Source organism: Orcinus orca, chromosome 8 (assembly GCF_937001465.1).
Source record: "Orcinus orca chromosome 8, mOrcOrc1.1, whole genome shotgun sequence".
Taxonomy (NCBI): Eukaryota; Metazoa; Chordata; class Mammalia; order Artiodactyla; family Delphinidae; genus Orcinus; species Orcinus orca.
In genome coordinates this window covers 26,035,025-26,051,634 of record NC_064566.1, presented here as the reverse complement: position 1 = coordinate 26,051,634, position 16,610 = coordinate 26,035,025, and positions in this window count along the sequence as shown.

Sequence of the window (16,610 nt, the reverse complement as noted above, 5' to 3'; positions counted from 1 at the left end):
CCCAGTCCTTCAGCAAAGTGAGCAGACCAGCAGCCAGGTCACTTTCACAGGCCGGGGTCAGAGTGATGGAGACAGGGACTGGGTTGGCTCTAGCCCAGGAGACAGGACTGGGACTCCTGAGCAGAAGAGATGGGGTCTGGGAACTCAGCATGTGTCAGGATCACTGGGGCAGCCAGCAGGGCGGGAGAAACCTCACCGTGAGCTCACAGGCTGGAATAGGTTGGCAGCCGGTTCCCGTCAAAGAGCAGAGGGCGTCTTAATGTCTCAGTGACCTTGGCTTGCTTCCCCTCCTCCTAACTCTTTTCTCCGTTAACCATTTGGTGTCCACTCTGTTTCTCCACAGGTATCAGAAGATGCAAACATTTTCAACCAAATATGTTCACAGGGAAGTTTTTCTACTACTGGCTGAGGGCAATGGAGCAAAAGCTGCTCCGAGGCACACGTCAAATCCTCTGGCTTCGGTCTCTCTGTTGGGCTTCTTTTGCTGGGCACATTGCTTCCCTGGACCATCCGACGGAGGTGGCCAATCCTATCCTGTCACATGCTTTGGGGTTCACACTCTGACCCCCCCCTCACTCTGCCCTCCCCATACGGCACTATTTCGTTACAGAATAAATGTACGCACACTTCATCGCCATTGGATGGACTGAGTGGTTTGGGGCTATGGCAGTTACAAAGCTACCTGAGGTTCAGCTCTTCATCCGAAGCACAAAGGCAGGATGGCTCCCTGGGTATCTGAACTGACCACCCCAGAGGGCACCCTCCACATCGCTGGGGAGGCACTTTCTGGGGGAGGTTTCGCACACTCACCTAAAGTCTTAAAAATGTGTGCATCCTTAGGACCCTCAATTTATTTAGGAATTTACGCCAAATAAATAATTGTGGATGTGTTCAGAGATTCAGCTGGATGGGCATTCACTACCGAATTATTTAGGGAAAGCTGGAAAGATGCTCGACAATAGATAGGTTCCTTAAGGAAACTATGGTGTCCAGTCAATGGAATACCAGCAGTCTGAAGTCGATTAATATTTATCGGCAGAGAAAAACACGTTCATCCTACCTTATTAAATCAAAGGGCACAGACTAAATCAGTTTCTACAGTGTAATCCCATTTTATTTAAAAATATATGTAATATGTGAATGTACAGAGGAAGTTCTGGAAGGATAGTTACGATGTTCTCAGTAGTTATCACTATGTCACGGAGTCCTGGTATTTTTTCATTGTAATCTTTCTGCGAATCTGCAATTTTTAATTTTCTAACAATAAAACTGTGTTGCTTTTGTAAAAGAAAAACAAAGAGTTCTTTTAAATTATTTTTTAGAAACCTAAACATGCAGCTATGAGCTATTCCTACTCTTATTGAAATAGGATCCCCAGATTTTAGGAAACTGTTACCTTGCTTGGCTAAGACTCTGCCACCCAGCACCCATTCCCCCCTTCTTTGGTAATGAAACCCCAATGTTTTGCTGGGTGAAAATCACTCAGCTAAATGACTACATTTTCCAGCCTCCCGTGCAGATGGTGTGACCCTGAGCCTAAGTGCTGCCCGAGGAGACATTTGCAGAAGTGTTATGTGGGGCTTCCGGGAAAACTCTTCAAGAAAGCTGACTCCGCTGGAAGTTTTGTCCATCTGTCCTTCCCCCTTCCTTCCTTCTTGTTGCCCTGATGGTTGCAGCTCCAACAGCTTTCCTAAACCATGGGTGACTTTGGGTTGGAGGCTTTGTGATAGAACAGTGGAGGAGAAAGGTAGAAGGCGCCTGGGTCCCTGTCATCCCCGCCATGTCCGCGCATCTCTGGACTTCTTCTACATAAAAAAATTACATTCTTGTTTATGTGCCCATTATTTGGATTTTCTGCTATATGCAGTCATCTCTACTCCTCCCTGTTACAGTGGGGTCAACAGTTACTTAGAGGAAAAATAAAGGCAGTCAAAGGACTTTAAATTCTAAATTGGGGTGGCAAAGGAAGCCAGCCAATATTTCAGAGCTGGGCTTTTATGTGCTATTATTTAAAATCATAAATGCTGACATTTATGCAACTGAGGGAGAAAATGCCATTATTTCAAGCATTAACAGCACAGAGCTATGGCAAGTTATTTCACTTAGAAGATGTTTAACACAGGCACCATAATTGTCAGTTAATGGGTCAAGGAACCAAGAGAGACCTGCCTTTGTGTGTTACGGCCTCCTCTCTGCAGACCACAAATATTTCATTTTATGATTAGGAAATGTAATTATGTCTAATGCAAATTACAAGCCAGGAAACCACCGCAAAGTCATATTGCTTTTGTGGCACTTCAGTCCTTCCATTACATTACAAATGCCACAGCCCCCCAAAGGCAAAGCTGAGCTCCCAAGACCCTGTGGAGAATGCGTAATCGTGCCCATCACAGAATGTTGGGCAAAGCTTCCAAGGCGACTTTTTTTTTTTTTTTTTAATTTTGGCTGCGTTGGGTCTTCGTTGCTGCACGCGGGCTTTCTCTAGTTGCAGTGAGCGGGGGCTACTCCTCGTTGCGGTGCGCAGGCTTCTCATTGCGGTGGCTTCTCTCGTTGCACAGCACGGGCTCTAGGCGTGCGGGCTTCAGTAATTGTGGCGCCAGGGCTCAGTAGTAGTGGCTCGCGGGCTCTAGAGAGCAGGCCCAGTAGTGGTGGTGCACGGGCTTAGTTGCTCTGTGGCACGTGGGATCTTCCCGGACCAGGGCTAGAACCCGTGTCCCCTGCATTGGCAGGCGGATTCTTAACCACTGCACCACCAGGGAAGTCCCAAGGCGACTGTTTAACCACAGCTTTCCCCAAACTGCAGCTTTCAGGTACCTCCCTCTTGCCTGACTGGTTCCTTGTCCTTTAAGATTCTTGTCCAGTGTCCCCTCCTCCAGGCAAAGCTCCCTGGTGTTCCCATAATACCTACCGCTCACCACTCACAACAGCTGCCGTCTATTGGACCTTATTAGGCACCAGGTGCTGTGCTAATTGGTGCTCTACGTGGACTATCTCATTTAACCCTCATAACAGTCCTGTGAGGTAGGTGCAGGCACATTTTATAAATGAGGATACGAGGCTTAGAGACGCTAACAACCCCCCCGAGCCCTTGCAGTTATGCTCCCAAGATTACAAGGTAATGATTCAACAAACTCATCAGGCCCTAGAGGCCAAGTCATACCTTCTTGTAAACCAGAGGCAGCCTCTTATTACACTGTTCCCATCCCTGCGGGGCTCAGCGTCCAGGAGGCTACTCAATAAACGCCGGCAGAATAACTGACTGCTACAGCATCAGTTCATTCCTATCCAACCACACAGACTTGGGTTAAAAGTCACCAGATGAAACTGAGAATTAGTCTCTGTGCCTGGAAGTAGCAGCCCCAGAGCTGGGGTTCAACGGGAGTCTGTTTATGGGCAGCGTGACCCACCACTGAGGATGGAAGCTCATTTCAAGATGCGCCCTTGTACTGCCGAGGGATGCGTGGTTGGGAAGAGTCCACACTTCTTCCTCACGATTCTTCACGGAAAGAAGACAGAACCAACGGCAGCTTAAAAACACATGAGGAGGGACCTCCCTGGTGGCACAGTGGTTAAGAATCCACCTGCCAATGCAGGGGACACGGGTTCGAGCCCTGGTCCGGGAAGATCCCACGTGCCGCGGAGCAACTAAGCCCGTGCGTGCGCCACAACTACTGAACCTGCGAGCCACAACTACTGAAGCCCGCGCACCTAGAGCCCGTGCTCCACAACAAGAGAAGCCACCGCAATGAGAGGCCCGTGCACCTCACGAAGAGTAGCTCCCACTCGCCGCAACTAGAGAAAGCCCCTGCACAGCAACAAAGACCCAACGCAGCCAAAAATAAAAAATAAATTAAAAAAAAACACACACACACACATGAGGAACAGCACCCTGGCGGGCAGCCCCAGCCCTCTGCTCGGATTCCAGAAGACAACGGCGCCAAACTCAGAACAGGATTTAGAGGGTATCCTTGAAGGGGCCCCAGAGCCTCCCGGAGGAGATTCAGCTGAGGCCGGGGCCCGACGGGGCCCAGGCAGCAAGGCTTTCCCCCGGTCCCACAACGAAGATGCTCCTGGTCTCCCCACAATACTGAGCACTGACTAAACTCCCGTTTAGGGCCAAAGCTGGCACCTGTTGAGTCCCCATGACACACCAAGCACGTGTTCCTGCCCTGGGAGGATGTGCAGAATTGGGCAGGAGACCTTTGTTTCTCCTCAGGAGACTCTGAGAAACCACGAAGTGAAGTATCAGGAGAAGAGGAGAGATCAGGTCTGTTGCCACCCCTTCTGGGAGCCCTCAGAGAGAGCTTCTCCACGGGGCCTTCAGATGCCTCTCTCCCTCTCTCTCTCCGCCACCTTGGTGAGCCCCTCCATGCTTGTGGCTGTAGTGCCCTCCAGGGGGAGTGAGCCTGGGCCCTGCGAGGTGGGCACAGGAAACGGGCGGCACGACGGGGACCTGCCAAGTGGAAGCACCGCTTCCAGCGGCAGCAGTATCTGGCCGCCTGGCAACTCCACGGCCGGGTCTGGAGTTGTGCCTGAGATTTTCTTCGTTCTGATTTTCGACATCTCACCCCCCCCCCAACCCACACTTTATTTTTTTCCTTAAAGCATCCTCTGGAAAGCCAATCCTTGCAGCCCTGCGAGGGGCCGGATGGGGCCGGTCCTGAACGGCTGTCCTCAGTTTACTACGGAGGCTACCTCTGACTCCTTAGCCAACCATAGGCTAAAATCTAGCGTTCTTGAAACTGCAAGTTTGGCTTGTGAAGTGAAGATGAAATCCCGTGTCCTCTGGCGGTCTAACGAGGCCGCTTTGGTTAGGGTTGTATGCTTATGGACAGCATTCAGCTCTGCAGTGGACACAGGGCTGGGTCATCAGCGGGCTTCTCAGTGAGCACTGTGAGACCTCAGCATCCTGAAAAGGAACGGGGCAGGCTGGGGACACAGAGACCCAACGCCTCCCAGGTATTCCTCCTTCCTGTGCATCCACAGTCAGCAATCTCCGAAAATTCCACGTCTCCAATGGCTATTTTATAGCCTCTTCTCTATGCACGGCACCAGAAACGCCAGCCTCCAGCACCTTTTGCCTGGGCTTGTCCTAAAGGCTCCCGTCTCTCGTCCCTCTCGTCTCTCCTCCACACTGCAGACCTAAAGCCCAGCGTGATCAAGTCTCCCCCACTGCCAATGCCTCAACACCACCATCTGGCCCAGATGACTTTTCTATCCTCCTCCTCATCTGCAGAGGAGTACTGCACTCCTGCTTCCTACCCTAAGGACACGTGCTCACCTGTTTGTGGTGTCGCCCCTAAAGTCTGGTCCCACTTCTCTGGTTTGCTGTGCTCCTCATTCTTCAAAATCCAGTTCACATCACCCCCTCTGGGATGGAGACCGCCAAACCACACACTGCCCACTCCAGGCTGAATGAATTACTCCCTCCTTTGCGCTCTGTAACTCCTTCATACCTTTTTTGCCTCCCCCGTGGGACTGTCAGCTCTTTGAGTCTAGAGCCTGGTGTGAACTCATCTGAATTCAGAATTCATCTCTCTGAAAAGTCTTAATATTGTTGCATGTAACTGTTAGATTATGTCATCATGATCAGTCCAAACAGGGGACTTTTCTGGCCCATTATAGCCTAGTGATTAAGAGCCAGACCACCTGAATTCAAATTCCAGCTCCACCGCTTACTAGCTGAGTGATGTTGGGCAACGACTTAACCTCTCTGTGCCTCATTTTTTTCCTCCTGTAAATGGAGGGCATAATAAATACTTACTTCATTGGATCTTTGAGAGAACTAATTGAGTTAACACATATAAAGTTCTTAGAACATAGTAAACCCTATGTCAACATTGACTATTATTTTTAAATATACCAAATTTCCAGAGAGGGACAAAGAGATTGTCCAGCTAACAAGCATTTGTGTAATACCTGGCATTGAGGTACTATTCTTTCCTTCCCATTTTTTTTAGGAACTAACTTCTAATGAGAAGGTTTTGTTGCTTTTTTTAAGTCGTTGACATCCATTAAGGGTTTAGCCTTTTCACGGAGTATGTATATAAATTAATCATGTATTCAAAAGAAACACAGTATAGCTGCTAAGAGCTTAGGCTCTATAGCCAGGGCTCCTGGATTATTCGCAGGTGTCTCCACTCTGTGACTTAACCTTCTGCCTGACGCCTCCCTCAGCAGGTGCTGGTCACCACCTGTGACCTCTCTAATCTGCTGTTTCCTTCTCTGCCTTTACACATAATCCTGTCTCCCCTGCAAGACTCCAACCATATTGTGCGCCTGGCGCCTTCTAATACAGTGCCTTGCACAGGAAAACCCAATAAATGTTTGCTGGTTGACTAGTTTTCTGATAATGCGAAGTACCGTAGGGCTAGAGAAGTAGTTCTCACCCCTCAGCCCCAGGGGCTATTTTGCCCACAGGGGACATTTGACAATGTCTAGAGACATTTCTGCTTGTCACACCTGGAGGGGTGCGTTACTGGAATCTAGAGGGTATAGGCCAAGGATGTGCCAAATGTCCTACAACGCACAAAACAACCACCTCTCCACAATAAAGAATTATGCCTAAGATGTCAACAGAGACTCTGGGTTAGAGCCATAAGAAGAATAAAAAGAAACAAGATTTGGGAAATACACTTACATCAATAACACATTGTTAGAAATGGGAGGTTCAGCTAGATTCTATTTCTCTGAGTACTGCTCATAATTTTAGAAAAATTACAAGGAATCCCTGTGGTCCCAAACCACATGATAATGCGAATTTGGAGATATGGTAATCAACAGTTGGCAGCAAACTCACCCCAGCCTTTCCATTCACCTCTCAATAAGCAATAATGCGACCTACATTTTATGGGGTGGAATTCTGGGACCCACTGATGGCATTATGGTTGGGTTAGATTGTAGTTCCATGGTGTTAGCAGAGCTTATGAGCAGGCTAATGCCATTGTGGCCAGTCGAGTGATTTTTTTTATCCCACCTGTAGGGCTTCACTGGGATTGGTCCTATTTACCGTCTTTTTTAACCTGAATGGCATTTCTCCTTTCATGTCGGGTTAAGCGCGTGGGCTTTGGAGACGGGCAGAGACAGACTGCACTCTCTGCTCTTCCAGTGGTCTGTGCACCCCAGAAGGGCAGGGACGGGGCTGTGTCACGACCACTGCATATTCAACCCCTGAAAAGTGACGGCACCCGGGACACATCTGTGGAAGGAATGATTGCACTCACTCGCTCTTACCTCATTCAGACTCACTTTCTTCATCTATAAAATGGAGAAAATAGCACCTAGGGCAGCAGTTGTTGCAAGAATGCAATGAAGTGAAATCATGTGTCAACAGTCCAAGCTCCCAGTATAGGGCTGGACACAGTTCAGTGAAGGCTGCTATCCCTCCATCTAAAAACTAGTAACCATCTGCTGGCTCTTTCAGAATCCTGAAAGGTATCACGATTTCCTCCCTGAATCCTCTTTTCTTCAAAGAAGCACTGTCAAGCCAGAGGAAGCTCTAAAGCACTGGGGTGGGTTTATTTTTCTGAACCTAATGAGAAATCAAAAGTTCTGCCATGATTTCTAAGCCAAATTTATTCTCACATATGGGCTTCCCACTTTAAATTTTAATTTGATTATGCACATTTTAGACTAGCAACCGGAATGGATGAGGGCCAGGGTCCTGTCTTTTTATATTTTCTCAGCATTACCTACCTACAGCAGGTGCCTAATAAATAGTAAATGAACAAAGGAAAGGACCGTATCCTCAGGCTTTAGCTACCAGATTCCCTAAGGGTGAAGACTAGTTATACAAACATCAAAGCTTATCTATTTGTACTCTGGTTCACAATTGAACATAAAGCTATCAAGATGAAAGAGTTTAATTGTAGCGTCAACGCTTCAGATAAAACCTTGCAGACCCCATGGCTGCTGAGAGAATTTCCATAAGGCAGCGTCTGTCAGTACACAGGCCGGGAAGGCAGCGTGGCAGAGCAGAGCAGGAGAAAGGGCTGGCTCCAGACCTAACTGGGTTCAATTCCTGGTTCCACCAGTTTCTAACTGTGCAACTTCAAGTCTCAATTTTCTCATCTGTAGAAGGGCAATAGTACCCCCGCTGCTTTGGGCTGAATTGTGCCCCCATCCCAAATTCACAGGTTGACATCCTAACTCCCAGTACCTCAGAAAGTAACCTTATTCAGAGATAGGCTCTTTACAGAGGTAATCCAGTTTAAATGAGGTCATCAGGGTGGGCCCTACTCCAATACGACTGGTGTCCTTACAAAAAGGGGAACTGTGGAGACAGACAGGCACAAGGGGAACTTTGGAGACAGAAAGGAACACAGGAAAAATGCCAAGTGAAGATGAAGCAACAGATCGGGGTGATGCTTCCACAGGCAAAGGAACGCCAAAGGTTGCCAGCAAACTACCAGAAACTAGGGGAGAGGCGTGGACAGATTCTCCCTCACAGCCCTCAGAAGGAGCCAAGCCTGCAGACACCTTGATGTCAGACTTCTGGCCTCCAGAACTGGGACAGTAAATTTCTGTTGTTTACGTCACTGTTTGTAGTATCTTGTTATGGCAGCAAACTAACACATCTGCCTTGTAGGCTTATCATGAAGAGTCAAGATAAAGCTATAAAAAACACATTCCACAGCTAGGTGACCAAGCTGGTAGTTGTTGTTATTACTACTTAGAATATCACAAGTTGAGGGACTTCCCTGGTGGTCCAGTGGCTAAGACTACCGTACGTGCTCCCAGTGCAGGGGGCCTGGGTTCAATCCCTGGTCAGGGAACTAGATCCCACATGCCGCAACTAAAAGATCCTGCGTGCAGCAACTAATACATCCCGCACGCGGCAACAAAGATCTCACATGCTACAACTAAGACCCGGCGCAGCCAAATAAATAAATAAATATTTTTAAAAAAAAGAATATCACAAGTTGAAATAACATAGATATCAGACGCACCTGTATGCTGAACACGGGAAATATCCTATTGTCTGCATATAAGTCAACTCCCTAAATGAGAATTTCCCATTTGTTTCCAATGAGAAAACCAGGGAAAAACCTTTTAGGGATATAGACAAAATAGCCAAACGCCTACTTATAATACGTAGTGTAACTGAGTGACACATACACGTGCAAAAGCGCATATATAAAAAATCATACATTGATTTATAAATAATGCTTTTCCCATTTCCGTATTTCATGAAATAATTTTATTCTAACATCACTCTTCATCACCTAGGACTTTTTTGAGTCTGTTTTCAAGAGAACTTCATCTTTGTTTCCATCTATGTTACTTGAGATGCAGCACTTTTGAGTCTGTGTATGATGCTAACACAAAAATTTTATCCTACACCACAGTACTACTTTCCCATACCATTGTAACTGTTGTGGGTTTTTTAATTTATTTGTACTTATATGTCTATTCATTACCTTCACAGCATGATCACATTGCTTTGTAAAGTGATTTCTAAAAGGTGCATTTATGACAAATTCTAACTGTTGCCATTGTGAAATCATACCCAAAGAGTAATTCCTAAATCAGTGTTGGGAACCTCTCTAAGCATTGAAAACTAAGGTTGATTTAGGTGAATTCAGGCTACTGTGATTTTTCAAAGTAAAACAATTGAAAGAGAATCCCATTACATGAGACAATTTGAAAGACTTGAACATAAGTAACTTCTTTTCTGAGGGGCAATTCCGGGGGGAAAACCCAACACTTTAGTTCAGACTATAAGCAGCTTATGCACAGCTTACTTTATCAATCCCAAAGCTTCTTCTTATGTCCCACTGATTCTCACCCTTCAGGGCCAAGTTCAAATGTCCCTTCCTCTATGAAGCCCCTCCCCCACGTAGTTGGAATGACTCTCTCATCGCTTAGCTCCCACCGCACACCGCTGTCCATCTCCCAGAGTTTCCTTTAGTGTGGAACCAGGGTGCTTGTGTTAGTCACCCTCAGGCAGCACCTTGCTTTGCAAACAATAGGTTCCTTTTTCTTTAATGAAGGACAGAAAATAACTTTAGTCTTTTCCTCTGGCTGTAAAGTTATTACATATTTATTGTAAAAATTTCAAATTTCATAGAGATGTTTCAAGAATAAAGTCCATTCTAAAACTCCCCCACTTGGGCTTCCCTCGTGGCGCAGTGGTTAAGAATCCGCCTGTCATGCAGGGGACACAGGTTTGAGCCCTGGTCCGGGAAGATCCCATATGCCACGGAGCAACTAAGCCTGTGCGTCATAACTACTGAGCCTGCACTCTAGAGCTTGCGAGTCACAACTACTGAGCCCAAGGGCTGCAACTACTGAAGCCCGTGTGCCTAGAGTCCGTGCTCCACAACAAGAGAAGCCACCACAATGAGAAGCCCGCGCACCGCAACGAAGAGTAGCCCCCGCTCACTGCAACTAGAGAAAGCCTACGCGCAGCAACGAAGACCCAACACAGCCAAAAATAAAAATAAATAAATTTAAAAAAAACCTCCCCCACTGTTCAATTTTTCGTGTACGTACTTCCAGGATTTTTGCTATGCGCACACAGCACATACATACTCTTACATGTGCACACACATACCTACACATTGAGACACATTTTAAAACTGATGAGGAATCATGCCATAACAGGTTGTTTTGTAACTTGCTCTTATCGCTTAATAAATTATGCAGTCTTCCTATGTAAAGAAATACAAATTTATATTATAATTGTTAATGGCAGCATAGTATTAGAATATCAAAATTGACTTAGTCTTTCCCCTACTGACGGACTTTGTTTCACATTCTTTTATAACCACAAAAAATGCTACAATGGAAAGCCTTGAAATTACAGCTTAGAAAAATGATCATTTTCTTAGGATAAATTCTGAAAAGTAGTATGCTAGTTCAAAAGGGTATACTTAATGTCAGTTTTAGCTACTCCCAGCAACAGTGCAAAAGAATGCCTGTTTCCCGGGGTCCTCACCAAATTAGAACTACTATTGTTTTTAATCCTAGCCAAAAGGAAAGAACATAAAAAGTAACATTTCATTGTTTTAATCCCCATTTTTATTACTCATGTGTTTGAGCATCTTTTTGGTTAATTCAATTATACAGTTGTTTATTGCACAATACAGTTATTTATATTGTATTAAATATATTTGAATCTGGTACAGTTGTTTACTGTACAGTGTAATTATCCATTGTATTCATTATAGTGTATCATTATTAGGTTCTTAACAAATATTTGCAGAATAACAATAGCTAATCCTGGTTATGTGCAAGGCCTGTTCCAAGCATACCTCCACATGGTCCCACCTCCTCTGGGCCATCTAGGTGCCTTTACTGTTGATTAGGTGAAGGCTGTCATTTAGTTTGAACAGGGGTCTGTATTAGTATGTTTGAAGTATGATTACTTTTTGAAAGAATGGTTATATTTGTTAAACATTTTACATACTTTTCCTCATTTTATTCTCCCAACAACCTTGCAAGGCTGGCACCATTACTATTATAATTCTCACTTTGCAGATGAAGGAATTGATGCATGGGGGTCTTAGGTGACTTGCACAAGGACACAGGTCTAAGACACACAGTCACAATTTGAACCCAGGTTTTCTGATTCCAAAGCCTCCATCCTTAACCACTACACCAGACTGCTAGTGACAGAAGTCCCTGCTAGGGACACAACGTCCCCCAACAGAAATAGTAGCTGGCTCACAGGCCCCTCAGGGCCTCATCTCTTAAGTCAGAAGGGACATTTAAGCCTTTAAACTAAAAACAGTACAAGTTAGAGACGTATCGGGGCACTGGAAACCCCCATGCTTCCACCCAGCTCTTCGACCCCTCCATCAGACACAGAAGAATCCCTGAACTACAGACAGTCCAGGGCTGGACAGGGTCACAGAGGGCAGTGGATTCCCTCCATACAGAGGCAGGAGAGGTTGGGCAGCACCACCACCTGCACCGGATGGGCCCATTCCATTTATAAAGAAGCTTTGTTAGCCAAGCAAAGAGAGCAGGAGAGAGCAAAGTCAGGGAGAATAAGAGTGAAGGAGAGGGAAATAAATAAGGCGACATTTTCTGAGTGCTTACTAAACAGCAGGCACTGTGCTATGTGTTTTTGGTAAGTCGTATTACATAGTCCTCCCAACTATCATGTGAGGTAGGAATTAACATATCCGATTTGCAGATGATGCTTGTGCAAGACCACACAGCAGCAGAGCAAGGATTCAAAGCCAGGTTTCTGATTCAAGACTAGGAAGGATCCCCTTGGGTTCTACAGATGTGCCTGGGTGGGGTGAAGAGCAGACTCATGGGACAAGGTTTAGGCTTCTGACATCACATCAACAAGCACTCCATTTTAATTTGCTTTGTAAAGGAAGGGCAGCTCCAGGCAAGGGTTTATTGGAATGAAAGGGTCCCATTGCTAAAAAACCACAGTACCATGCCACATCTGGTTCACACATCCCTTTAACCATCAATCAATCCCACTACATAGGCACATACTAATCACTTACTGTGTGCAAGGCTTCCTGTGCTGGCAGTGGCATTATGAAAACAAACCAGACATCAAGACACTGCCCTGATCTCACACTTTCTACATTCCAGTAAAGGAGAGAAGTACTGCACCTGACAGCAACAGTGCAAGGCAAGTATGGTAAATGCGAGTGCAGAAGCAGGCACGTGTAACCAACTGCATGAAATAAGGGGAGGTTTTGCTGAAGATGCATGTTAGAGAGGGTCATAGGATTTATTTTTAACCAGGAGGACAGAAAGAAGCAAAGGCAGGGGAGTGTATGAGGTATGTTCGGGGGATGAAAAGTCGTCCTTATGTCATGGGCACAGTAAGGAACACTTGGACACACAGGGGGCATTTCAGGGATGAGGAAAGCTCTGCCTTTGCTCCCCTTGTTATGCTGAGGAAGATGAGTGAAAGCTAGAGCAAGGTTTGTACCTGACACCCTTGACGAGTCTGAAATTCCTTCTCAGGAGCCAGGTGTGAACAACATCTTCCCTCCAGAAGATGAGGCCAGAAGAGCCTTAAAATGAGCAGAGATTGTTTGTTTGTTTGTTTGTTTGTTTGTTTTAAATATAAAATGTAAAATGTGCATTCCTTTTGACCTGGAAAATTCTCCTTCCGAAGAAGAGATCTGATTACAGAAAATATTGTAATAACATAAATGTCCAATAGTAGTGTGCTTGGTACATATATTAAGATACCTTCCTATAATCGCACACTACACAGCTATTAAAATTAATGTTGGGGAAGAATACCTACTAACATTGAAAGATGTCCATGATATTTGTTAAGTAAAAGAAATTAAATTATGAAATAGTGCTAGAATATTATTCAATTCTTACCAAAAAAATAATGTATGGAGAAAAACACCAAAGTGTTCATAGAGGTTATATGATTATTGACGAGTGTGGACTTACTGATGATTTTGGCTTATCTATATTTTCTGAAGTTTCTACAATAAACATTTATTATTTTTGAAATAAGAAAAAAACCAAGAAGTCAATTTTAAATGTTCTGTCTACCCAGTATAAAGACCTAGAAAAAGTATGTGGCTGGCTGTGATTCCTGGCTCTTATTTCTGTGACCTGGCTTGTTCCTAGGCACAGAATTCAAAGTTGGATATCAGAAAGTAGAGACTGAATCCTCACACGGCCCCTGTCCACTGGAGCATATGCTTCTCAACCTCTCCATTCCATCACTGCTATTTCATTTAATGGGAAAAAGGTATTTGAGTCAGTTCATACCTAGTGTGTATAGGCTATTATTTAATAGTAAGAGCTGTCATTTATTATGCATTATTTCCATGCAGGGCTCTGTGCTAAACACCTTCAAATTACCTCATTTAACCCTTCAACAACTGTGCAAGTTAGGTATCATTATTTCCATTTTACAGCCGAGGAAACAGAGGCCCAAAGATATGTCACTAGCCTAATCCCTAATGACCAGTAAGTGACAGAGCCAGGTTTCAAACCCTGGTCTGACTCCAAAACCTTCTTCAGTCTTTACAATTATATGATTCTGTCCTTGTAAGGAACCCATTTATTAATCTTTATAGAGAATGCATATGTGTTGAAAGAGGTCTTCCAAATGTCCTGGGACTGGAATGAAAACCTCCATCCAGGAAGTTGTCAAATGTGAGGTAATAGGTGGCAGCTGTGACAATAAATTATATTAAAAAAAGGTATTAAATGTTCTATTCAAAACGCCTCACCTCCTCATTAATTTACTATGTTCTCCCACCAACTATGGTCTTACACATGTGGTGGAAATACTATAAAATGGTACGCTGCTGCATATCTCTTCCCAATTCTGCATTCCATGACACCTTTTTGGTAGCTTGAAATTGGTTATGGTGGGAGTATTTACAACATGGAAATTAGCAAATGCTATGAATCAAGGCTTGATTTTTTGTTTTGTTTGCTGTCTAGACTTAAGAAGGTGATGAAGAAAATGTTAACAATATAAATTAAACTTAAACTGTTCTATCTTTGGCTGTTATAATGTGAGTAGTACAAAAGAGATGAAAAAACATTCTTCCAGTATCTAATATCTGCCTCACTACAGAAGTTTCTCGTGTCATTGACAACTGAATAAAGTACCGATATACGTCTTTGTTGTGTCATTCATACTGGAACTGTACTCATTCATCAATGATGTGAGCAACTTCTTTGCTGAATCAGATTGTAATCAGACATTTATTTGCAGTCTAGCTTTGTCAAACTATGCTTGTATTACTACTATAGGTTGGTTACAGATACAGGAGTTCAGCAAAAATCAACAAAAGCATTCTGTGATAATCAGCTGACTCTATGAGATTTACAATAAAATGTGTTATATTATTATTTGTAAGTTGTGGGCTATATATCTTTCATGTCAATATGTTATAACTTTTATGTTAAACACTTAAAGCATACCCTTGGACAGAACCACGGACAACCTACATAGCTCCTCCAGCAACAAATTCTCATAGCTGTACAGACAAAGTCTTCGGGGATCCCCAGGAATCCCTAGGGGAGTGACATTTCAGCCCTGGCCCCTTCTCAAAAACACGTGTCCCAACTCCCAACTTCTTAAGGTCACTTGATCTCTAGGCCCATCTCTCAAAGAGCTAACCACAGATCTCTTAATAGAATTAGAAAGTCTCCCCTGGACCATGAGCTGGAAACAAAATAAACTGGGTTGGAACCTTGGAAAAACTCAATCACAGCCTCTTAGTTACATGTGAATACTTCATTGTCACACTTACCAGGTGACATAGTTACTGATTTACATGTCAATCTCCCTTGCTAGACCATGACCTCCATGAAAACAGGGGTGTCTCTCATTCATCCCATGCTCAGCTAGAGTTCAGTCAATGTTCTTGAGCTCATGCATGAAGGCCTAAAGAGAGGGAGGAAGGGTCTCCTTTACAAATCTGGTGTTGGCAGAATTAACATCTGTCTCGCTGTGTTATTTAGGTATTTCCTGCACGGTTCAAGAGCAATGTTTTGATGGTGACGCTACATCCAAATAGATGCAATAAGTCATCCAAATTCAATTCAGAAGTCATCCAAATTTTTCAAAATATACTGCACATATACTCATTGTTCCTACTATGTAGGATACATGACCATCACAATTAATGAACAATATCCTTGGAGTTCATACAAACAAATAAGCTGCCTTTGCAAATATAACCCCCAAATTTCCAAACATAGGGACTAAAGACACTTTACAATGTAGACTTGCCTCTTCAAGTTTTGTATTTGTAGAGTAGGGGCAAGAACAACCCATGGTTGTGTGACTCTGTGTGATGGGAGCAGGTCCCACATGTACAATTTTATCCAGGGGGTATCACATCTACCTGTTTCAGAGTATGTAGGAACCCGTGCCCAGGGTACTTTGGGGACAGGAGACTGAGATGCAGAGAGGTGACTGCTATTCTCCAGAACACAATTGATCCTGACAGCAATAGCTGGCAATACCCACACAGGGACTGCTGCAAAACCAGCCATGGCTTAGACAGTTTCCTAAGTTGCGCATAGAATTAAAAAAAACAAAGAAGGATACCAAGCCATACACTTAAGGTAATTAAGTCATTACTTAATTCAATCAATGAAATAACAGACATCAAAACAGGACCAGAATTCTCCTTTGAGATCCAGATGGATATTGGTACTGGCCCACCAACCTGAATTCCATGCTTTCCACGGCTTTTCATTTTTCCTTTCAATGACTGGAAACCAAATACAGAATTTTATCCTCCTTAATTCTCTCTCACTAGAAGTTGGGAATTTTCTGACACAAGAAGCTAATTAAAAACACATTACTACTGCAAGGTGTTGCCTTGCAGCTCACCTGGCATCTAGGGGTTAATCTCACACATTTAATACCCCACCTTAAACAGGAATTATAGGAGCCAGGAAGCAGCTTTCATGACAACCTTCCTAAGATGGTGCTACTTCTTCAGAGCACGACAGTCTAAAAAAAAGGGCATGCAAATGGAGATAAATGGTACGCAGGCCACCGAGGTAATTAAAAATGTATTTTCCATTTCCTAGTAATTGAATTGTGTACAAGCTGCAAGTTAATGAGGTCATCTACCCTCGAGCACTGACAGGAAAGCAGGAATAATTATCTTTCAATTTTTTCTTATGTA